Below are 21,097 nucleotides of genomic sequence, written 5' to 3'. Positions count from 1 at the left end.
CTCTGGAATGGAGAGGGGGGGGCCCCCATATCTCTGGAATAGAGAGGGGGGGGGCCCCCATATCTCTGGAATAGAGAGGGGGGGGGCCCCCATATCTCTGGAATGGAGAGGGGGGGGCCCATATCTCTGGAATGGAGAGGGGGGGGGGCCCCATATCTCTGGAATGGAGAGGGGGGGGGGCCCATATCTCTGGAATGGAGAGGGGGGGGGCCCATATCTCTGGAATGGAGAGGGGGGGGGGCCCATATCTCTGGAATGGAGAGGGGGGGGGGCCCATATCTCTGGAATGGAGAGGGGGGGGCCCATATCTCTGGAATGGAGAGGGGGGGGCCCATATCTCTGGAATGGAGAGGGGGGGGCCATATCTCTGGACTGGAGAGGGGGGGGAGGCCCATATCTCTGGAGGGGAGGGGTCATATCTCTGGACTGGAGGGGGGGCCCATATCTCTGGAATGGAGAGAGGGGGAGTGGCCCATATCTCTGGAATGGAGAGAGGGGGGGTGGCCCATATCTCTGGAATGGAGAGGGGGGGGCCCCATATCTCTGGAATGGAGAGGGGGGGCCCATATCTCTGGAATGGAGAGGGGGGGGGCCCATATCTCTGGAATGGAGAGGGGGGGGCCCATATCTCTGGAATGGAGAGGGGGGGGGGCCCATATCTCTGGAATGGAGAGGGGGGGGCCCATATCTCTGGAATGGAGAGGGGGGGCCCATATCTCTGGAATGGAGAGGGGGGGCCCATATCTCTGGAATGGAGAGGGGGGGCCCATATCTCTGGAATGGAGAGGGGGGGCCCATATCTCTGGAATGGAGAGGGGGGGCCCATATCTCTTGAATGGAGAGGGGGGGGGGCATATCTCTGGAGGGGAGGGGGGGCCATATCTCTGGACTGGAGAGAGGGGGAGTGGCCCATATCTCTGGAATGGAGAGAGGGGGGGGGGCCATATCTCTGGAATGGAGAGGGGGGGGCCATATCTCTGGAATGGAGAGGGGGGGGCATATCTCTGGAGGGGAGGGGGCATATCTCTGGACTGGAGGGGGGGCCATATCTCTGGACTGGAGAGGGGGGGAGGCCCATATCTCTGGACTGGAGAGGGGGGGGCCCATATCTCTGGAGGGGAGGGGGCATATCTCTGGACTGGAGGGGGGCCCATATCTCTGGAATGGAGAGAGGGGGGGTGGCCCATATCTCTGGAATGGAGATGGGGGGCCCCATATCTCTGGAATGGAGAGGGGGGGCCCCATATCTCTGGAATGGAGAGGGGGGGCCCATATCTCTTGAATGGAGAGGGGGGGGGGGCATATCTCTGGAGGGGAGGGGGGGCCATATCTCTGGACTGGAGAGAGGGGGAGTGGCCCATATCTCTGGAATGGAGAGGGGGGGGCCATATCTCTGGAATGGAGAGGGGGGGGGCATATCTCTGGAGGGGAGGGGGCATATCTCTGGACTGGAGGGGGGGCCATATCTCTGGACTGGAGAGGGGGGGAGGCCCATATCTCTGGACTGGAGAGGGGGGGGCCCATATCTCTGGAGGGGAGGGGGCATATCTCTGGACTGGAGGGGGGCCCATATCTCTGGAATGGAGAGAGGGGGGGTGGCCCATATCTCTGGAATGGAGATGGGGGGCCCCATATCTCTGGAATGGAGATGGGGGGCCCCATATCTCTGGAATGGAGATGGGGGGCCCCATATCTCTGGAATGGAGAGGGGGGGCCCCATATCTCTGGAATGGAGAGGGGGGGCCCCATATCTCTGGAATGGAGAGGGGGGGCCCCATATCTCTGGAATGGAGAGGGGGGGCCCCCATATCTCTGGAATGGAGAGGGGGGGCCCCCATTTCTCTGGAATGGAGAGGGGGGCCCCCCATATCTCTGGAATGGAGAGGGGGGGCCCCATATCTCTGGAATGGAGAGGGGGGGCCCCCATATCTCTGGAATGGAGAGGGGGGGGCCCCATATCTCTGGAATGGAGAGGGGGGGCCCCCATATCTCTGGAATGGAGAGGGGGGGCCCCATATCTCTGGAATGGAGAGGGGGGGGGCCCCATATCTCTGGAATGGAGAGGGGGGGGCCCCATATCTCTGGAATGGAGAGGGGGGGGGCCCATATCTCTGGAATGGAGAGGGGGGGCCCCATATCTCTGGAATGGAGAGGGGGGGCCCCATATCTCTGGAATGGAGAGGGGGGGCCCCATATCTCTGGAATGGAGAGGGGGGGGCCCCATATCTCTGGAATGGAGAGGGGGGGGCCCCATATCTCTGGAATGGAGAGGGGGGGGGCCCCATATCTCTGGAATGGAGAGGGGGGGGCCCCATATCTCTGGAATGGAGAGGGGGGGGCCCCATATCTCTGGAATGGAGAGGGGGGGGCCCCATATCTCTGGAATGGAGAGGGGGGGGGCCCATATCTCTGGAATGGAGAGGGGGGGGGCCCCATATCTCTGGAATGGAGAGGGGGGGGCCCCATATCTCTGGAATGGAGAGGGGGGGGGCCCCATATCTCTGGAATGGAGAGGGGGGGGCCCCATATCTCTGGAATGGAGAGGGGGGGGGGCCCATATCTCTGGAATGGAGAGGGGGGGGCCCCATATCTCTGGAATGGAGAGGGGGGGGGCCCCATATCTCTGGAATGGAGAGGGGGGGGCCCCATATCTCTGGAATGGAGAGGGGGGGGCCCCATATCTCTGGAATGGAGAGGGGGGGGCCCCATATCTCTGGAATGGAGAGGGGGGGGGCCCCATATCTCTGGAATGGAGAGGGGGAGCCCCATATCTCTGGAGGGGAGGGGGCATATCTCTGGACTGGAGGGGAGGGGGCATATCTCTGGACTGGAGGGGAGGGGGCATATCTCTGGAGAGGGGGGGAGGCCCATATCTCTGGACTGGAGAGGGGGCCCATATCTCTGGAATGGAGAGGGGGGGGGGCCATATTTCTGGACTGGAGAGGGGGGGGGGGCCATATTTCTGGACTGGAGAGGGGCAGGAACAAAAGTTAAACCTCTCCGAATTCAGGAGAAAAGCGGCATTTACACCACATAAAAAATTCTCCAACTTGTCCTTTTTTATTACAGTCAGGTGATTTGAATGGATTCTGTGTAATTCCCCATTTGCCCTGTGGTGGCGCTCTTGCCTAAAGATCTCACAGCTCTCAGCTGATCGGCGACAACCAGTGATAACTATATTGTCAGGGGGCTCTTCAGACACAAGAGGTCCATTCTGTGTCACTTTTCCTCCCCAGAGCTGGTTCCTGGCTCTTTATACCTTCTTCAGGAGCAGATTTCCGGCCCTAATAGACTTTACTCCAAGCTGAGAAAGGGGCAGCCATTGCCGGGCATAAATGATCTGCCGTCCTTATGTAATGCCTAGATCCTAGGTCCAGACGCCAGGTATATGGATGACCTTTGTCCCCTGGAGTTCGTATACCCGGACATCAGCCGGAATATTGGGAGCTGTTATTTTATTATCCTTATGTTGTGATCGTGATAATGCGAATATCCCGCGTAACAAATACGGAACCGTTTATTTCCATAAATTGCTGTGTAAAGCCACTGAGAGAGTATTTTCATTCTGGGATCCGATCGTTCGCACCACCGCCGATGCAGCCCCTCCTTTAGTTTTTTCCGCACGACGGCTCTCCACCCTCGTGATTTTACAGGAAAATACAGCCAGGCTTATTCTAGCTGCCAATCCTATATGGATCCGCCATCACTTTTCAGATTGGGAATACCCCTTTAAATCCTATCAGTCCTGGTTAACCTTTAACATCGTGCACGATTGTGACCAAAGTGTCAGCGCACAGTGCAGCAGATGATCGGGAGTGAGCGAACGCTGCAGATTCATGGCATGGATTCTCTTAACATGGGCTACCGGGTAAGTAAAGGGGCTCTCTGGATTTCATGCACATTGTGGATGACCATTAGTATACCGGTTGGGCATATTTTTTGATATTTACTATTTTTTTGGAGGGCCAATAGTTGTATCAGTAGTTGAACAAATGCTTCATTGGCCGATATAACTTGAGACGTGTTTGGGGCCATCATAATCATCGGCCCATCTGTGTATGAGGGCCTGAAATAAGGCAGAACTGGAGCGTCCATATGTCTCATAGACATCACTATATCTAAATATCTGGAATAATATGTCAATAGTCTAAACCATTATTAACCTGTCACCAGATTTTTGCAATGTAAATTTAGAGTAGCCTGATTGCAGGGGCTTAGACCCTGACTCCAGCGATGTGTCGCTTATTTGCATGTTGTCATTTTTTATACAATTCCTGTTTTCCCTGCTGCAGATATATCAGTTCTTTGAGTGCTGTACCCGTATCTCTGGAATGGAGAGGGGGGGGAGAGGCCCATAGATCTGGAATGGAGAGGGGGGGGCCCATAGATCTGGAATGGAGAGGGGGGGGCCCATAGATCTGGAATGGAGAGGGGGGGGGCATAGATCTGGAATGGAGAGGGGGGGGACCCCATAGATCTGGAATGGAGAGAGGGGGGGACCCCATAGATCTGGAATGGAGAGGGGGGGCCCCGTAGAGATCTGGAATGGAGAGGGGGGGCCCCGTAGAGATCTGGAATGGAGAGGGGGGGGGCCCCCATAGAGATCTGGAATGGAGAGGGGGGGGCCCCGTAGAGATCTGGAATGGAGAGGGGGGGCCCCGTAGAGATCTGGAATGGAGAGGGGGGGCCCCGTAGAGATCTGGAATGGAGAGGGGGGGCCCCGTAGAGATCTGAAATGGAGAGGGGGGGGCCCCGTAGATCTGGAATGGAGAGGGGGGGGCCCCGTAGATCTGGAATGGAGAGGGGGGGCCCCCGTAGATCTGGAATGGAGAGGGGGGGCCCCCATAGATCTGGAATGGAGAGGGGGGGGCCCCATAGATCTGGAATGGAGAGGGGGGGCCCCCATAGATCTGGAATGGAGAGGGGGGGCCCCCATAGATCTGGAATGGAGAGGGGGGCCCCCATAGATCTGGAATGGAGAGGGGGGGGCCCCCATAGATCTGGAATGGAGAGGGGGGGGCCCCCATAGATCTGGAATGGAGAGGGGGGGCCCCCATAGATCTGGAATGGAGAGGGGGGGCCCCCCATAGATCTGGAATGGAGAGGGGGGGCCCCCCATAGATCTGGAATGGAGAGGGGGGGGCCCCCCATAGATCTGGAATGGAGAGGGGGGGCCCCCCATAGATCTGGAATGGAGAGGGGGGCCCCCCATAGATCTGGAATGGAGAGGGGGGCCCCCCATAGATCTGGAATGGAGAGGGGGGCCCCCCATAGATCTGGAATGGAGAGGGGGGCCCCCCATAGATCTGGAATGGAGAGGGGGGCCCCCCATAGATCTGGAATGGAGAGGGGGGGCCCCCATAGATCTGGAATGGAGAGGGGGGGCCCCCATAGATCTGGAATGGAGAGGGGGGGCCCCCATAGATCTGGAATGGAGAGGGGGGGCCCCCATAGATCTGGAATGGAGAGGGGGGGGCCCCCATAGATCTGGAATGGAGAGGGGGGGGGGCCCATAGATCTGGAATGGAGAGGGGGGGCCCCCCATAGATCTGGAATGGAGAGGGGGGGCCCCCCATAGATCTGGAATGGAGAGGGGGGGGGCCCCCATAGATCTGGAATGGAGAGGGGGGGCCCCCATAGATCTGGAATGGAGAGGGGGGCCCCCATAGATCTGGAATGGAGAGGGGGTGGCCCATAGATCTGGAATGGAGAGGGGGGGGCCCCGTAGAGATCTGGAATGGAGAGGGGGGGGGGGCCCGTAGAGATCTGGAATGGAGAGGGGGGGGGGCCCCGTAGAGATCTGGAATGGAGAGGGGGGGGGGCCCCGTAGAGATCTGGAATGGAGAGGGGGGGGGCCCCGTAGAGATCTGGAATGGAGAGGGGGGGGCCCCGTAGAGATCTGGAATGGAGAGGGGGGGGGCCCCGTAGAGATCTGGAATGGAGAGGGGGGGGCCCCGTAGAGATCTGGAATGGAGAGGGGGGGGGCCCCGTAGATCTGGAATGGAGAGGGGGGGCCCCATAGATCTGGAATGGAGAGGGGGTCCTTTTGATTCCAGGTTTCCCCTAGATAGAATAAAAAATGTATACTGTCCTTCCGTGCCGAAGCTGTTCCAGCTGTGTCGTTGCGCACCATCCTGGTGCTCACGTGATGTTGCATGAGCCCCGCATCCAATCTCTACTGGCTTCGGACAAAGGAGCGATCAACCAGAAGTGACCGGCAGCTGCAGCTTGTTTGTCCGGGGAAGGAAAGAAGCCGGCGAGGATCGAACGTGGGGCTCATCCAACATCATGTGAGCATCAGGAGCATGCGCAACGACACAGCTGGAACAGCGCCGGATCAATCATAGAGCGTCCGATTTTTCCGAATTCCTTGGAATCCTTTTTTTAAATAGGAAATATGTAAAATGTAACAACTGCTGACGTATAAAAAGGAATCACAATACAGGCGAAAATCGGCCATTTTTCCTGGATGACAATCGGGACGACTTTCAAACTTTCCTCCGTAAACAAAAAGACAATATATGTCATCCGTGGACAGTAGCGGTATATCATCCAAGTTAATAAATGTTTAGGAAGCTTTAGTGATCAGTCTTTCATGCTGGGCTCTGAGGCCGCTGACCCATGTAATCCGGTGAGCCCTGACCCCGGCCGCCTTATGATAAGCCTTATCACAGCCGTGTGAACCCTTCCCTCTGCGCGTGTTATATCCTACGATTATGTAACGCTGGCCGAATGAGGAAGATTCAGCGTTCACACAGATATCTGTACAATCAGATCTGTACAATAAATTATTATACTTCGCATATAGCTTATTTAGGCAAATGTCGTTTTTTTTTTTTTTTTTTCCCCCCGATCCTTCCTTGCACATGTATGCTGTTATAGTTGCCGAGGGGCAGCATGCGTCCGAGTGGTCTGCACACTGGACTGTGCACCGGACTGAACCCCCCCCCCCCCCACCTCCCAAAGGTGCAACCAGCAGCGAACCCCTATACAGGGATTGTGTGGTACACCAATGGAAGGCCTAAATGCACTGCAACCAGGGACCTGTAGAGATATCTATTAATGTCCGATATAGAAGTATTCAATTGCAACGGCACAGTGGTGAAGGCTCAGGTGTGGCGGTACTAGGGTAGTGGCCATGATGTGGCGTCACAGCGGTGATGACCCAGGCGTATCGGCACAAGGGTAGTGGTTCTGATGTGGCATCACAGCGGTGATGGCTCTGGCGTGTCGGCATGAGTAGTGGCTCTGATGTGGCGTCACAGCGGTGATGGCTCTGGCGTGTCTGCATGAGTAGTGGCTCTGAAGTGGCGGCACAGTGGTGATGGCTCTGGCGTGTCTGCATGAGTAGTGGCTCTGAAGTGGCGGCACAGTGGTGATGGCTCTGGCGTGTCTGCATGAGTAGTGGCTCTGAAGTGGCGGCACAGTGGTGATGGCTCTGGCGTGTCTGCATGAGTAGTGGCTATGAAGTGGCGGCACAGTGGTGATGGCTCTGGCGTGTCTGCATGAGTAGTGGCTCTGATGTGGCGTCACAGCGGTGATGGCTCTGGCGTGTCTGCATGAGTAGTGGCTCTGAAGTGGCGGCACAGTGGTGATGGCTCTGGCGTGTCGGCACTAGGGTAGTGGCTCTGATTTAGTGTCAGAGCGGTGATGACTCTGGCGTCTTGGCACAGAGGTGGTAGAGAGCAGCCTCTAGGACGAGACAGAGGTTAGGTACATGAGACTGGTAAAAGCACAGTAACGTACAGGGACCTGAGAACTAGCAACGCACTATAGGCAACGTTGCTTAGGCGCCTCCTGTCGGGAGAGGCAGATTTAAATACCATTAGGGTAACAAATGACCTCTGGAATTGCTTCTGGGTAATGGGACGCCAACCCTTTAAGAAAGGGGGTGTGGCCGCGTGCAGCCTAAGGGGATGCACTGAAGGCCTGTGTGCGGCCAGGAATCGGGCACATTCTGCGGCAGACCCCAGAACTGGAGAAGGGAGTGTGGAAGCGCAGGGCAGGAGAGGAGAGCGGCGAGAGCTGAGGCCTGGGAGTGGTGCCAGGATGCCATGCTGGGACTGGGTACGGAGCACATGGAGACAGGTGAGAAGGGCGCCCCCTCTGGTGACTGGGAGCTGGAGCGTGCGAGGGACCTGGGCAGGAACCGGGCGCTACACATGCTCTGCCGGAGCGTGCATGTCATTTCTGGTCCACCGGTCCTCTGAATGTTGCGCTTTTTATAACCCCCACCCAGACTACCGATTCCCAGTTTTCCACCTAGGCACAGTGGACCCAAAAATCTGCCAATCAGTATGACCGGATCTAATACAGATGGCGCAAAAGACGACATGGAAATGTTGCTAAAAAATAACTCGGACGATATAGTTTTCCTTCGCGTAGGCTTGTCACTTTGCAAAGATCGCTCAGTAGTAGTTTGAGGTCAAAGAAAAAAAGTATGACGCGCCAACGTCAAAAAGTATTCATTGTCACGTCACATGTGGGACCTCCCCCCAACCCCCTTCCCCCGTCACTGGTGACGCCGAATAGTAATCAATGAAAAAGTTTGGGGGGGGGGGAGGCTCCGGATCATCCGCTTATAAAACGATCATATCCAATAGTCCTATCTCTATGACTAAGGGTGGTCTGAAACGCGTCAGTGGTCTTCATGATTTTAATGGAGTTTTTGGTTCCTCTACAGCAGACCTGGGCAAGGGGCGGCCCGCGGGCCACATCCGGCCCGCCTGCTCTCTGTGACCGGCCCGCCCGTCTTCAGCCGGTGCAGTGGAGCCGGGCTGCAGCGTGCCGAGCAAGGAGAGATCCTGTGCAGGTCCGCACTCCGCACAGTCAGTGCAGGCAGCGGAACGCAGGAGTCTTTCCTCTGTTCCCTGCCGGCACTAATTGTCAGTGACACACGCGCGCGCTCTGACGTTGTCAGTACTGCTCTGCGTGTGTCTTTTCAAAAGTTCCCGCCGGGCAGGAGAAGAAGCAGCACAGCAGACGGAATAATTCATCCTGCACTGTAGGACCTGCGATGATGTCACGCCCATGTGACTGTGTGGGAGGAGACACAGGATGCCGGGCAGAAAGCAAAGATACTGAATCCTGAAGGAGATGTGGACACATGACTGGTAATAAGAAAAGAGGGGACATGAGGGGGAGGGGGGCTGCAGGGTGAGTGCATATGTGGGAACATGGAGCTGCAGGGTGAGTGCATATGTGGGAAGATGGCGCTGCAGGGTGAGTGCATATGTGGGAACATGGAGCTGCAGGGTGAGTGCATATGAGGGAAGATGGAGCTGCAGGGTGAGTGGCATATGTGGGAAGATGGAGCTGCAGGGTGAGTGCATATGAGGGAAGATGGAGTTGTAGGGTGAATGGCATATGTGGGAACATGGAGCTGCAGGGTGAGTGCATATGTGGGAACATGGAGCTGCAGGGTGAGTGCATATGTGGGAACATGGAGCTGCAGGGTGAGTGAATATGTGGGAACATGGAGCTGCAGGGTGAGTGCATATGAGGGAAGATGGAGCTGCAGGGTGAGTGGCATATGTGGGAAGATGGAGCTGCAGGGTGAGTGCATATGTGGGAACATGGAGCTGCAGGGTGAGTGCATATGAGGGAAGATGGAGCTGCAGGGTTAGTGCATATGAGGGAAGATGGAGCTGCAGGGTGAGTGGCATATGTGGGAAGATGGAGCTGCAGGGTGAGTGCATATGTGGGAACATGGAGCTGCAGGGTGAGTGCATATGTGGGAACATGGAGCTGCAGGGTGAGTGCATATGTGGGAAGATGGAGCTGCAGGGTGAGTGCATATGTGGGAAGATGGAGCTGCAGGGTGAGTGCATATGTGGGAACATGGAGCTGCAGGGTGAGTGCATATGTGGGAAGATGGAGCTGCAGGGTGAGTGGCATATGTGGGAACATGGAGCTGCAGGGTGAGTGGCATATGTGGGAACATGGAGCTGCAGGGTGAGTGCATATGTGGGAACATGGAGCTGCAGGGTGAGTGCATATGTGGGAAGATGGAGCTGCAGGGTGAGTGCATATGTGGGAAGATGGAGCTGCAGGGTGAGTGCATATGTGGGAACATGGAGCTGCAGGGTGAGTGCATATGTGGGAAGATGGAGCTGCAGGGTGAGTGCATATGTGGGAACATGGAGCTGCAGGGTGAGTGCATATGTGGGAACATGGAGCTGCAGGGTGAGTGCATATGTGGGAACATGGAGCTGCAGGGTGAGTGCATATGTGGGAAGATGGAGTTGCAGGGTGATTGGCATATGTGGGAAGATGGAGCTGCAGGGTGAGTGCATATGTGGGAAGATGGAGCTGCAGGGTGAGTGCATATGAGGGAAGATGGAGTTGTAGGGTGAATGGCATATGAGGGAAGATGGAGTTGTAGGGTGAATGGCATATGAGGGAAGATGGAGCTGCAGGGTGAGTGCATATGTGGGAACATGGAGCTGCAGGGTGAGTGCATATGTGGGAACATGGAGCTGCAGGGTGAGTGAATATGTGGGAACATGGAGCTGCAGGGTGAGTGCATATGAGGGAAGATGGAGCTGCAGGGTGAGTGGCATATGTGGGAAGATGGAGCTGCAGGGTGAGTGCATATGTGGGAACATGGAGCTGCAGGGTGAGTGCATATGAGGGAAGATGGAGCTGCATGGTTAGTGCATATGAGGGAAGATGGAGCTGCAGGGTGAGTGGCATATGTGGGAAGATGGAGCTGCAGGGTGAGTGCATATGTGGGAACATGGAGCTGCAGGGTGAGTGCATATGAGGGAAGATGGAGCTGCAGGGTGAGTGCATATGTGGGAAGATGGAGCTGCAGGGTGAGTGCATATGTGGGAAGATGGAGCTGCAGGGTGAGTGCATATGTGGGAACATGGAGCTGCAGGGTGAGTGCATATGTGGGAAGATGGAGCTGCAGGGTGAGTGCATATGTGGGAAGATGGCGCTGCAGGGTGAGTGCATATGTGGGAACATGGAGCTGCAGGGTGAGTGCATATGTGGGAACATGGAGCTGCAGGGTGAGTGCATATGTGGGAACATGGAGCTGCAGGGTGAGTGCATATGTGGGAAGATGGAGTTGCAGGGTGATTGGCATATGTGGGAAGATGGAGTTGCAGGGTGATTGGCATATGTGGGAAGATGGAGCTGCAGGGTGAGTGCATATGTGGGAAGATGGAGCTGCAGGGTGAGTGCATATGTGGGAACATGGAGCTGCAGGGTGAGTGCATATGTGGGAAGATGGAGTTGCAGGGTGAGTGCATATGTGGGAAGATGGAGTTGCAGGGTGAGTGCATATGTGGGAACATGGAGCTGCAGGGTGAGTGCATATGTGGGAACATGGAGCTGCAGGGTGAGGGGCATATGAGGGAACATGGAGCTGCAGGGTGATTGGCATATGTGGAAACATGGAGCTGCAGGGTGATTGGCATATGTGGGAACATGGAGCTGCAGGGTGAGTGCATATGTGGGAACATGGAGCTGCAGGGTGAGGGGCATATGAGGGAAGATGGAGTTGCAGGGTGAGTGCATATGTGGGAAGATGGAGCTGCAGGGTGAGTGCATATGAGGGAAGATGGAGTTGCAGGGTTAGTGGCATATGGGGGAACATGGAGCTGCAGGGTGAGGGGCATATGAGGGAAGATGGAGCTGCAGGGTGAGGGGCATATGAGGGAAGATGGAGTTGCAGGGTGAGTGCATATGTGGGAAGATGGAGCTGCAGGGTGAGTGCATATGAGGGAAGATGGAGTTGCAGGGTTAGTGGCATATGGGGGAACATGGAGCTGCAGGGTGAGTGCATATGTGGGAACATGGAGCTGCAGGGTGAGTGCATATGAGGGAAGATGGAGCTGCAGGGTGAGTGCATATGAGGGAAGATGGAGCTGCAGGGTGAGTGGCATATGTGGGAAGATGGAGCTGCAGGGTGAGTGCATATGTGGGAACATGGAGCTGCAGGGTGAGTGCATATGAGGGAAGATGGAGCTGCAGGGTGAGTGCATATGTGGGAAGATGGAGCTGCAGGGTGAGTGCATATGTGGGAACATGGAGCTGCAGGGTGAGGGGCATATGAGGGAAGATGGAGTTGCAGGGTGAGTGCATATGTGGGAACATGGAGCTGCAGGGTGAGGGGCATATGAGGGAACATGGAGTTGCAGGGTGAGTGGCATATGTGGGAACATGGAGTTGCAGGGTGCGGGGCATATGAGGGAAGATGGAGCTGCAGGGTGAGTGGCATATGTGGGAAGATGGAGCTGCAGGGTGAGTGGCATATGAGGGAAGATGGAGTTGCAGGGTGAGTGGCATATGTGGGAAGATGGAGTTGCAGGGTGAGTGAATATGTGGGAACATGGAGCTGCAGGGTGAGTGCATATGTGGGAAGATGGCGCTGCAGGGTGAGTGCATATGTGGGAACATGGAGCTGCAGGGTGAGTGCATATGTGGGAACATGGAGCTGCAGGGTGAGTGCATATGTGGGAACATGGAGCTGCAGGGTGATTGGCATATGTGGGAAGATGGAGTTGCAGGGTGATTGGCATATGTGGGAAGATGGAGCTGCAGGGTGAGTGCATATGAGGGAAGATGGAGTTGTAGGGTGAATGGCATATGAGGGAAGATGGAGTTGTAGGGTGAATGGCATATGAGGGAAGATGGAGCTGCAGGGTGAGTGCATATGTGGGAACATGGAGCTGCAGGGTGAGTGCATATGTGGGAACATGGAGCTGCAGGGTGAGTGAATATGTGGGAACATGGAGCTGCAGGGTGAGTGCATATGAGGGAAGATGGAGCTGCAGGGTGAGTGGCATATGTGGGAAGATGGAGCTGCAGGGTGAGTGCATATGTGGGAACATGGAGCTGCAGGGTGAGTGCATATGAGGGAAGATGGAGCTGCATGGTTAGTGCATATGAGGGAAGATGGAGCTGCAGGGTGAGTGGCATATGTGGGAAGATGGAGCTGCAGGGTGAGTGCATATGTGGGAACATGGAGCTGCAGGGTGAGTGCATATGAGGGAAGATGGAGCTGCAGGGTGAGTGCATATGTGGGAAGATGGAGCTGCAGGGTGAGTGCATATGTGGGAAGATGGAGCTGCAGGGTGAGTGCATATGTGGGAACATGGAGCTGCAGGGTGAGTGCATATGTGGGAAGATGGAGCTGCAGGGTGAGTGCATATGTGGGAAGATGGCGCTGCAGGGTGAGTGCATATGTGGGAAGATGGCGCTGCAGGGTGAGTGCATATGTGGGAACATGGAGCTGCAGGGTGAGTGCATATGTGGGAACATGGAGCTGCAGGGTGAGTGCATATGTGGGAAGATGGAGTTGCAGGGTGATTGGCATATGTGGGAAGATGGAGTTGCAGGGTGAGTGGCATATGAGGGAAGATGGAGTTGCAGGGTGAGTGGCATATGTGGGAAGATGGAGTTGCAGGGTGATTGGCATATGTGGGAAGATGGAGCTGCAGGGTGAGTGCATATGTGGGAACATGGAGCTGCAGGGTGATTGGCATATGTGGGAAGATGGAGTTGCAGGGTGATTGGCATATGTGGGAAGATGGAGTTGCAGGGTGATTGGCATATGTGGGAAGATGGAGCTGCAGGGTGAGTGCATATGTGGGAAGATGGAGCTGCAGGGTGAGTGCATATGTGGGAACATGGAGCTGCAGGGTGAGTGCATATGTGGGAAGATGGAGTTGCAGGGTGAGTGCATATGAGGGAAGATGGAGTTGCAGGGTGAGTGCATATGTGGGAACATGGAGCTGCAGGGTGAGGGGCATATGAGGGAACATGGAGCTGCAGGGTGATTGGCATATGTGGAAACATGGAGCTGCAGGGTGATTGGCATATGTGGGAACATGGAGCTGCAGGGTGAGTGCATATGTGGGAACATGGAGCTGCAGGGTGAGGGGCATATGAGGGAAGATGGAGTTGCAGGGTGAGTGCATATGTGGGAAGATGGAGCTGCAGGGTGAGTGCATATGAGGGAAGATGGAGTTGCAGGGTTAGTGGCATATGGGGGAACATGGAGCTGCAGGGTGAGGGGCATATGAGGGAAGATGGAGCTGCAGGGTGAGGGGCATATGAGGGAAGATGGAGCTGCAGGGTGAGGGGCATATGAGGGAAGATGGAGTTGCAGGGTGAGTGGCATATGAGGGAAGATGGAGTTGCAGGGTGAGTGCATATGTGGGAAGATGGAGCTGCAGGGTGAGTGCATATGAGGGAAGATGGAGTTGCAGGGTTAGTGGCATATGGGGGAACATGGAGCTGCAGGGTGAGTGCATATGTGGGAACATGGAGCTGCAGGGTGAGTGCATATGTGGGAAGATGGAGTTGCAGGGTGAGTGGCATATGTGGGAAGATGGAGCTGCAGGTTGAGTGCATATGTGGGAACATGGAGTTGCAGGGTGAGTGCATATGTGGGAACATGGAGTTGCAGGGTTAGTGGCATATGGGGGAACATGGAGCTGCAGGGTGAGTGCATATGTGGGAACATGGAGCTGCAGGGTGAGTGCATATGAGGGAAGATGGAGCTGCAGGGTGAGTGCATATGAGGGAAGATGGAGCTGCAGGGTGAGTGGCATATGTGGGAAGATGGAGCTGCAGGGTGAGTGCATATGTGGGAACATGGAGCTGCAGGGTGAGTGCATATGAGGGAAGATGGAGCTGCAGGGTTAGTGCATATGAGGGAAGATGGAGCTGCAGGGTGAGTGGCATATGTGGGAAGATGGAGCTGCAGGGTGAGTGCATATGTGGGAACATGGAGCTGCAGGGTGAGTGCATATGAGGGAAGATGGAGCTGCAGGGTGAGTGCATATGTGGGAAGATGGAGCTGCAGGGTGAGTGCATATGTGGGAACATGGAGCTGCAGGGTGAGTGCATATGTGGGAAGATGGAGCTGCAGGGTGAGTGCATATGTGGGAACATGGAGCTGCAGGGTGAGTGCATATGTGGGAAGATGGAGCTGCAGGGTGAGTGGCATATGTGGGAAGATGGAGCTGCAGGGTGAGTGCATATGTGGGAAGATGGAGCTGCAGGGTGAGTGCATATGTGGGAAGATGGCGCTGCAGGGTGAGTGCATATGTGGGAACATGGAGCTGCAGGGTGAGTGCATATGTGGGAACATGGAGCTGCAGGGTGAGTGCATATGTGGGAACATGGAGCTGCAGGGTGAGTGCATATGTGGGAACATGGAGCTGCAGGGTGAGTGCATATGTGGGAACATGGAGCTGCAGGGTGAGTGCATATGTGGGAAGATGGCGCTGCAGGGTGAGTGCATATGTGGGAACATGGAGCTGCAGGGTGAGTGCATATGTGGGAACATGGAGCTGCAGGGTGAGTGCATATGTGGGAACATGGAGCTGCAGGGTGATTGGCATATGAGGGAAGATGGAGCTGCAGGGTGAGTGCATATGTGGGAAGATGGAGTTGCAGGGTGATTGGCATATGTGGGAAGATGGAGCTGCAGGGTGAGTGCATATGTGGGAAGATGGAGCTGCAGGATGAGTGCATATGTGGGAACATGGAGCTGCAGGGTGAGTGCATATGTGGGAACATGGAGCTGCAGGGTGAGTGCATATGTGGGAAGATGGAGTTGCAGGGTGAGTGCATATGAGGGAACATGGAGCTGCAGGGTGAGGGGCATATGAGGGAACATGGAGCTGCAGGGTGATTGGCATATGTGGAAACATGGAGCTGCAGGGTGATTGGCATATGTGGGAACATGGAGCTGCAGGGTGAGGGGCATATGAGGGAAGATGGAGTTGCAGGGTGAGTGCATATGTGGGAAGATGGAGCTGCAGGGTGAGTGCATATGAGGGAAGATGGAGTTGCAGGGTTAGTGGCATATGGGGGAAGATGGAGTTGCAGGGTGAGTGGCATATGTGGGAAGATGGAGCTGCAGGGTGAGTGCATATGTGGGAACATGGAGCTGCAGGGTGAGTGCATATGTGGGAAGATGGAGTTGCAGGGTGAGTGGCATATGTGGGAAGATGGAGCTGCAGGGTGAGTGCATATGTGGGAACATGGAGTTGCAGGGTGAGTGCATATGTGGGAACATGGAGTTGCAGGGTTAGTGGCATATGGGGGAACATGGAGCTGCAGGGTGAGTGCATATGTGGGAACATGGAGCTGCAGGGTGAGTGCATATGTGGGAAGATGGAGCTGCAGGGTGAGTGCATATGTGGGAACATGGAGCTGCAGGGTGAGTGCATATGTGGGAAGATGGAGTTGCAGGGTGATTGGCATATGTGGAAAGATGGAGCTGCAGGGTGAGTGCATATGTGGGAAGATGGAGTTGCAGGGTGATTGGCATATGTGGGAAGATGGAGTTGCAGGGTGAGTGGCATATGAGGGAAGATGGAGTTGCAGGGTGAGTGGCATATGTGGGAAGATGGAGTTGCAGGGTGATTGGCATATGTGGAAAGATGGAGTTGCAGGGTGAGTGCATATGTGGGAAGATGGAGTTGCAGGGTGAGTGGCATATGTGGGAAGATGGAGTTGCAGGGTGAGTGCATATGTGGGAAGATGGAGTTGCAGGGTGATTGGCATATGTGGGAAGATGGAGTTGCAGGGTGAGTGGCATATGTGGGAAGATGGAGCTGCAGGGTTAGTGGCATATGTGGGAACATGGAGCTGCAGGGTGAGTGCATATGAGGGAACATGGAGCTGCAGGGTGAGTGGCATATGTGGGAACATGGAGCTGCAGGGTGAGTGCATATGAGGGAACATGGAGCTGCAGGGTGAGTGCATATGTGGGAAGATGGAGTTGCAGGGTGAGTGCATATGTGGGAAGATGGAGTTGCAGGGTGATTGGCATATGAGGGAAGATGGAGCTGCAGGGTGAGTGCATATGAGGGAAGATGGAGCTGCAGGGTGAGTGGCATATGTGGGAAGATGGAGTTGCAGGGTGAGTGGCATATGTGGGAAGATGGAGTTGCAGGGTGAGTGGCATATGTGGGAAGATGGAGCTGCAGGGTGATTGGCATATGTGGGAAGATGGAGTTGCAGGGTGATTGGCATATGTGGGAAGGTGGAGCTGCAGGGTGAGTGCATATGTGGGAAGATGGAGTTGCAGGGTGAGTGGCATATGTGGGAAGATGGAGCTGCAGGGTGAGTGCATATGTGGGAAGATGGAGCTGCAGGGTGAGTGCATATGTGGGAACATGGAGCTGCAGGGTGAGGGGCATATGAGGGAAGATGGAGTTGCAGGGTGAGTGCATATGTGGGAACATGGAGCTGCAGGGTGAGGGGCATATGAGGGAACATGGAGTTGCAGGGTGAGTGGCATATGTGGGAACATGGAGCTGCAGGGTGATTGGCATATGTGGGAACATGGAGCTGCAGGGTGAGTGGCATATGAGGGAAGATGGAGCTGCAGGGTGAGGGGCATATGAGGGAACATGGAGCTGCAGGGTGATTGGCATATGTGGGAACATGGAGCTGCAGGGTGAGTGCATATGTGGGAACATGGAGTTGCAGGGTGAGTGCATATGTGGGAAGATGGAGTTGCAGGGTGAGTGGCATATGTGGGAAGATGGAGCTGCAGGGTGAGTGGCATATGAGGGAAGATGGAGTTGCAGGGTGAGTGGCATATGTGGGAAGATGGAGTTGCAGGGTGAGTGCATATGAGGGAAGATGGAGTTGCAGGGTAAGTGGCATATGAGGGAAGATGGAGTTGCAGGGTGAGTGGCATATGAGAGCTGCAGACTGACAGAAGGATGTGAAGGGGTGCAGAGTGTTTGAGAGGGGTAAGTTGGGGTACAGGCAGGGTGAAATATGTGGGCAGGGTGTGTGACATATGGGGGTGTAGTGTGTGTGATATGGGGGTGCAGGCTGTATGGGGAGCAGGGTGTGTGACATATGGGGGTGTAGTATAATACAGGTGTACTATATGGAGGTGTAGTATATTACAGGTGTGCTATATGGAGGTGTAGTATTTTACAGGTGTGCTATATAGGGGTGTAGTGATGTAGTATATTACAGGTGTGCTATATGGAGGTGTATATAGTGGTGTAGTATATGGGGGTATAGTGATGTAGTATATTACAGGTGTGCTATATGGAGGTGTAGTATATTACAGGTGTACTATATGGAGGTGTAGTATATTACAGGTGTACTATATGGAGGTGTAGTATATTACAGGTGTACTATATGGAGGCGTAGTATATTACAGGTGTGCTATATGGAGGCGTAGTATATTACAGGTGTACTATATGGAGGCGTAGTATATTACAGGTGTGCTCTATGGAGGCGTAGTATATTACAGGTGTGCTCTATGGAGGTGTAGTATATTACAGGTGTGCTATATGGAGGCGTAGTATATTACAGGTGTGCTCTATGGAGGTGTAGTATATTACAGGTGTGCTCTATGGAGGTGTAGTATATTACAGGTGTGCTCTATGGAGGTGTAGTATATTACAGGTGTGCTCTATGGAGGTGTAGTATATTACAGGTGTGCTATATGGAGGTGTAGTATATTACAGGTGTAGTATATGGGGTGTATATTACAGGTGTATATGGGGGTGTAGTGATGTAGTACATTACAGGTGTATATAGGGGTGTAGTGATGTAGTATATTACAGGTGTATATAGGGGTGTAGTGATGTAGTATATTACAGGTGTATATAGGGGTGTAGTGATGTAGTATATTACAGGTGTGCTATATGGAGTTGTACTATATTACAGGTGTGCTATATGGAGTTGTACTATATTACAGGTGTGCTATATGGAGTTGTACTGTATTACAGGTGTAGTGATGTAGTATATTACAGGTGTGCTATATGGAGGTGTACTATATTACAGGTGTAGTATATGGGGTGTAATGATGTAGTATATCGGAGGTGTATTATATAGTGGTGTAGTATAATACAGGTGTATATGGGGGGTGTAGTATAATACAGGTGTAGTATATAGGGGTGTAATGATGTAGTATATCGGAGGTGTATTATATAGTGGTGTAGTATATTACAGGTGTGCTATATGGAGGTGTAGTATATTACAGGTGTAGTATATGGGGTGTAATGATGTAGTATATCGGAGGTGTATTATATAGTGGTGTAGTATAATACAGGTGTATATGGGGGGTGTAGTATAATACAGGTGTAGTATATAGGGGTGTAATGATGTAGTATATCGGAGGTGTATTATATAGTGGTGTAGTATAATACAGGTGTATATGGGGGGTGTAGTATAATACAGGTGTAGTATATAGGGGTGTAATGATGTAGTATATCGGAGGTGTATTATATAGTGGTGTAGTATATTACAGGTGTGCTATATGGAGGTGTAGTATATTACAGGTGTAGTATATGGGGTGTAATGATGTAGTATATCGGAGGTGTATTATATAGTGGTGTAGTATAATACAGGTGTATATGGGGGGTGTAGTATAATACAGGTGTAGTATATAGGGGTGTAGTGGTGTAGTTTATTACAGGTGTAGTATATGGAGGGGGTGTAGTGATGTAGTATATTGGGTAGAACTGAGGTAATTATATTAGTCCGGCCCTCTAAACCAATCCCAATTTCTCATGCGGCCCCATGGGAAAATTAATTGCCCACCCCTGATCTACAGCATTGGCCCAGTTTTTTAGGTCTAGAAAAAATGTGTTTATCTGCTGCGTAACATCAGAATTACTCTTCCTCATTCCTAAACAGACATGGCATTGTTATGTCTGTTGCAATTGTTTCCTGGTTTCTAAAATATCCAAAATGATTCATCATTGTTTACCATGAATTGTTTTATTTGTGCCTCTGAAATCTGTCACCGGTGTATCCACAGACCTGCGTGAGACACAGCGAGGTGCAGCAGGTCGCCGTGGCATGCTGAAGCCGTAAAAGCTGTCAAAGGACAATATTGTTTCTCTTGTGTGGAAGTTCCCTGTAATCTGCTTTAAATAATGGGCAGTTTATTTCTTCTGTATTTGCCCACACCTTTGGGAGGTGATGAGTGTACAGACATGTTAATGTATAATATCACGCTAGAATAGAGGGCAGGATGTGCCACATTAGGGGAAAAGCTGCGTAAACTCATAATTATTATACCAAGGGAAGCTGTTAACTGTGGGTCAGGGTGAAAGGTCAAACAGGACCCAGCTCCTTCCCTTCATGGTTCAGAGTTAAGGGGGCTGTGAAGTGTTGTTAGACTCTTTGATGGAAGGTTGTACAGAAAGTTAGTGGTTGTCCCGTGAAGCCACGGAACGGTGATTCTGCTTTACTCATATGTTTGGATCCATGGAGCAGTGACACCACTTTACTGGAGCCATGCGTTAGTGTGAATGAGCTTTATTCGAGCCTGGTGTCACTGAGGGGTGATGTGGCTTCACTGGAGCACAGAGCAGTGACGCCGCCGTGCTTGGGGCGGAGTGGCGGCCGTGCCTGGGGCGGAGTGGCGGCCGTGCCTGGGGCGGAGTGGCGGCCGTGCCTGGGGCGGAGTGGCGGCCGTGCCTGGGGCGGAGTGGCGGCCGTGCCTGGGGCGGAGTGGCGGCCGTGCCTGGGGCGGAGTGGCGGCCGTGCCTGGGGCGGAGTGGCGGCCGTGCCTGGGGCGGAGTGGCGGCCGTGCCTGGGGCGGAGTGGCGCCGCCGTGCTTGGGGCGGAGTGGCGGCCGTGCTTGGGCCCTGCGGGGGCGGAGACTCACAACACTCTGAGTAAATGCAAACTCTAAGGCTGGGGCCACACGGGGACTACTGCGATCCCCTTGCATGAGACTCGGCTCGTGCTGGCAGTACAGCAGAGCCGAGTCTCATGCTTGTGTCCTTGCAACTGAGGTCCGTTCGTGCGAGCAGACCTCAGCTGTGGGGGGCGGGCCGGCACTCAGGAGGGGAGGGAGGGATTTCTCTCCCTCTCGCCTGTGTAGCCGGCTATAGACATTCTCGCTCTGCACGCACGGTACACCGATGTACCGCGAGTGCAGTGCGATTTTTCTCTCGCCCCATTCACTTGAATGGGTGCGAGAGAAAGAGTCTCGGATTACAATCGCAGCATGCTGCGATTATTTTCTCGGTCCGATTAGGGCTGAGAAAATAATCGCTCATGTGCGCTGTCACACAGGCTAGAATTGGTCCGAGTGGAATGCGATGTTTTATCGCACTCCACTCGCACCGATTTTCTCGCC

General features: G+C 54.1%; 1 protein-coding gene across 3 annotated transcripts in view; it reads left to right on the top strand.

The window, feature by feature from the left end:
- Positions 1-21,097, top strand: part of NADK (NAD kinase) — a 96,483-nt gene that overhangs the window by 8,284 nt on the left and 67,102 nt on the right. Inside the window, exon 1 of one of the 3 annotated variants that reach the window (XM_075328853.1) lies at positions 3,830-3,868. The exons of the other annotated variants lie outside the window; for them this stretch is intronic. The gene's annotated coding sequence lies outside the window, so the exon portion shown is untranslated. Of the gene's footprint in view, positions 1-3,829; positions 3,869-21,097 lie in introns of those variants that run through there. 3 annotated transcript variants of the gene reach the window in all.

This window comes from Anomaloglossus baeobatrachus, chromosome 11, assembly GCF_048569485.1.
Source record: "Anomaloglossus baeobatrachus isolate aAnoBae1 chromosome 11, aAnoBae1.hap1, whole genome shotgun sequence".
Taxonomy (NCBI): domain Eukaryota; kingdom Metazoa; phylum Chordata; class Amphibia; order Anura; family Aromobatidae; genus Anomaloglossus; species Anomaloglossus baeobatrachus.
The sequence above is the reverse complement of the archived record's forward strand: the minus strand, read 5'-3'. Positions and strand labels throughout refer to the sequence as shown.